Below are 4,443 nucleotides of genomic sequence, written 5' to 3' on the forward strand. Positions count from 1 at the left end.
TTTAAATTGCTGCTCTGGTGAGAAAATAAAGATTCAAAAACTCGTCTTTCTGAAACTGCCTGGAAAGAGTCTCCAACTGCTAGCCAGTGAGGCTCAGTGAGGGGTGAAATAGAAAGTGGGCACTTTATAAAGGGTCTTGTTACAGAGGCGGAGGGAAATCCCTTCAAGGGGAAACCCGAGGCAGAGTCAGGGGAAAAAATGTTCATTGACACCCAGCCAAGTCCCAGTATTAACCCTCTCAGAACTGAAACTACTCTCTTTGCTCTCAAGGGGAGAGACACCAAGGCAATCAAATTCAGGCTTTTATATATTTATTTAATTTTAGGAGTTGATTTTCAACCCCAAAAGGATACCTTTTCTCGAATTATATAAGGTCATACTCATTGCAGAACTAGGCTTTCTGAATCCGTGGAAAAGAGGGAGGGGAATAGGAGAGACAATGGTAAATTATATGTTAGTTTTGTTGTTTTTTTAAGTGGATAAGTAATTAGTGTGTCATGTTTATTTATTTATTTTTTCATTAAGAAAATATATTTGCAATTCTAAAATAGAAACTAATGTTTTACAAGGAAAAGAGAAAGGTCCTTTCATGAGTCATTTTCAAAAAGACAGAGAACATAGTGGTTACAAATCGGGCTGTGAACCCCAAGGTCAGCAGTTCGAAACTACCAGCTGTTCAGCGGGAGAAAGATGAGACTTTCTGCTCGCATAAAGATTTACAGCCTCGGAAACCCTGTGCAGGGTCGCTATGAGTAGGAACCGACTCCACGGCACATAACAACAACAACAACAATTCATAAATACAGTTTAACAACAAACATTAACTTTCCAAAAGATATTCTTGAGTTGATAGTAAAGAAATGTAACTGAATTTTGCTGCCACATCTAAGGAAATAATATTTTCTTTTTGTTTCAGAAAAGTTGCCAGGCCAACTTTTGATTCAAGTACTGGATAATTGGAAGTCTTTTGCAGATTTGGCTGTAAATGTTTGAAATTTATCTGAAGTGGTAAATCTCTTGGGCTATGAGATTTAACTACAAACCCCATTAAAACATGGAAAATAATGTGGCTTTGCTATATGGAAAGTTATGATTACCAATTTTATTATCCCATCCCGCTTAGCTCCTAACTCCATGAAATTATTATTTTTTTTTAAACTTAATTAACTAGCTATTTTAGCACAGCACATTTATAGCCCAAGTCCTTGCAAAATGCTTGCCCATCAAAAAGAAACCGGATTAGCCACTTCCTTGTATTATACTTGCACAGGTCTTCCTCCCCAACAGATCATCAGTTCCTTACAAGGCAGGGACCAGTTCTTGTTCACTGTAGTATCTACCTCTAACTTCCCAATAGCTCTATACTGATTAACACTTTGTTGTTGTTGTTGTTCAGTGCCATTGAGTAGGTTCCGACCCATAGAGACCCTATGTAGGTTTCCAAGAATATAAAAAGATGATGCCATAATAAATATTATAAATTTGAAATTTGAAGTGAAACTTTCAAAGTACTAGCAACAATATGTAAATACTCTATGAGAAAATACTAAATTCTATAAGAAAATTCCAAAGCTCTTCATCTATTTATTAAGTATTTATTATCTACTGCTGGTGTTCTAGGATTCCTGGTGTGGTGCTGTGGGTTATGCGCCAGACTGCAAAGCTGTTTGAACTGTCAGGTCAGCTGTTCAAGCTCACCAGCTGCTCCTTGAAAACCCTATACAGGGTCCCTGTGGGTTGGAATCGACTTGACGGCACTTAACAACAACAGTAACATACACTGGTTTGGGAGTCTTGATGTGGCACTGTGGACTAATGTGCCAGACTGCAAAATCATTTGAACTGTAAGGTCGGTGGTTCAAGCTCACCAGCCCTTGGAACCTTTTTACAGGGTCGCTATGGGTCAGAATCAACTTGACGGCATGTAACAACAACAACAACACACTGGTGTGTCACTGTAGGATAAAGCACTGGACCCCAAGGTCGATTTGAACAGTAAGGTTGAGAGTTCAAACTCACCAGCTGCTCCTTGGAAACCCTATACAGGGTCGCTATGAGTTGGAACCAACTAGACCTAGACGACGGCACTTAAGAGCAAGAAGCATACCCGAATGCACTTTACTATGCAATCAAATAAGGACTCCTGGTGTGGTGTTGCAGGATTAGCTCTGGACTGTTAACCACAAGGTTAGCAATTCAAACTCACCAGCTGCTCCTCAAACAGGTTTGCTCTGAGTTGGAAAGAACTGGATAGCACTTAACAACAGCAATATAGAATAAAAAGGATCCCTGGTGATGCTGTGGGTTACACATTAGGCTGTTTACTTCCAATCACTCCAAGAGAGAAAGTGAAGTTGTCTGCTTCCATAAAGATTTGCAGTTTTGATGACTCTCTGTACATAGGGTTAGTGTAAGTCAGAATTGACTCAATGGCGGTTATGCAAAAAATGTCATAACTAACATTTGGACTCTACCACTGTCCATACTTGGCTGGAGCGGCCTCTGGACCTTCTCTTGGATACTGATATGACACAGTCCTGGTGTGGCACTGTGGGTTAATGCGCCAGACTGCAAAGCCGTGTGAATTGCAAGGTCGGTGGTTCAAACTCACCAGCTGCTCCTCAGAAACTCTAAACAGGGTCTCTATGGATCAGAACCGACTTGAAGACACTTAACAACAACAATAATCCTTAGTAAAAAGGAGGTCTGGTAGCTTAGTGGTTACGAATCAGGCTGCGAACCTCAAGGTCAGCAGTTCAAAACTACCAACTGTTCTGCAGGAGAAAGGTGAGGCTTTCTGCTCCCATAAAGACTTACAGCCAAGCCTCGGGAGCCCTGTACAGGTACTCATATATAGATATATGAGTCAGAACGACTCCACAGCACATAACCACCACCACCACCACCATCCTGGTGTGGCTCTGAGGGCTCATGCACCAGACTGCAAAGCCATTTGAACTGCAAGGTCGGTAGTTCAAGCTCACCAGCTGCTCCTCAGAAATCCTATACAGGGTCGCTATGGGTCGGAACCATCTTGAAGGCATTTAACAACAACAACAATCCTTAGTAAAAAGGAGTTCTGGTAGCATAGTGGTCACAAGTCGAGCTGCTAATCTCACGGTCAGCAATTTGAAACTACCAGCAGTTTCACAGGAGAAAGATTAGGCTTTCTGCTCTTATAAAGATTTACATCCTCAGAAACCCTATGCAGGGTCTCTGTGAGTTGGAACCGACTCCCTGGCACACCACCACCACCGTCACCACCACCATCCTTACTGAAAAAAAAAAAAGTTAAGTGAAAGCTATTCTGGAACCATGATAAATGTGGTTAGCAGTCCAGTGCTTATCCTACTGTGCCACCAGGGCTCCTTATTAAACATACAAGAATCAGAAAAGTGTTTTAATGAAAAATTAACTGGCAAACAAGCAACCTAAAGGTTCTTTATAATGTTGGCATAATGGGAGATTCTTAGCACCATTTATGTTGACTGCTTAACTTTTAAACAGATTGAAAAGGGATTATGGAGTGTTTTGGGTTTTGTTTTCACAGTTACGGGGCTTATGAGGGGGCTTCAAAAATTTTTGTGGAAGAATTCCATTATCTTTGAATTGCATTTTTCTATAAACTGTTTGAAGCCCCCTCATATTATAGGAACTAACAGGATATAATTCAGGTTCATGAGTGCTCAGGATACAGTTCTTCCATCAGGACACCCTCCTCTTAGCCATGCTCACAGGCATACCTCTCTGGCCCAGTCTCTCAGCTACATGGCCACTTGACATCTGACATGCTCTGGAAAGTGTTATGAAGTTCTTTTGTCCCTTCTGTTCAATGCTCAAAAGGCACTCCACTCTGCCTGCAAGCCTCCTGCCCAAAGCTTTCTTGTTCAATAGGCCAGGAAGCTCACCACTTTGTCTCCTACTGGTCTACTGCCTCTGCTGCCACTGCTTCTGGCCACTTCACACCGTCTCTGGGATCACATCCCTATGTTTCTTGGGGCAAGGAGATTCAGCACAGGGATCTCTGGTTGTGATCCACTCCTGACTCTTCTTTCTTTCCCCCTGTATACTCCTGGTGAGGAGTCATGGTGTGGTGCTCTGGACTAATGCATCAGACTGCAAAGTCATTTGAACTGCAAGGTCTGTGGTTCAAGCTCACCAGCTGCTCCTTGGAAACCCTATACATCGCTATGGGTCGGAATCGACTCGATGGCACTTAACAACAACAACATATTCCTGGTGTGGCCCTATAGGATATGCACTGGACCAAAAGGTTGGTTTGATATGCAAGGTCAGTGGTTCAAACTCTTCAGAAACCCTATACAGGATCTTTATGAGTCAGAATTGACTCGAAAACACTTAACAACAACAACAACATTCTCCATCACATTTATGGATATATTTGCAGTATAGGTAAATGTACATGTAGAAATATCATCTGTC

This window comes from Chrysochloris asiatica, unplaced genomic scaffold, assembly GCF_000296735.1.
Source record: "Chrysochloris asiatica unplaced genomic scaffold, ChrAsi1.0 scaffold00002, whole genome shotgun sequence".
Lineage (NCBI taxonomy): Eukaryota > Metazoa > Chordata > Mammalia > Afrosoricida > Chrysochloridae > Chrysochloris > Chrysochloris asiatica.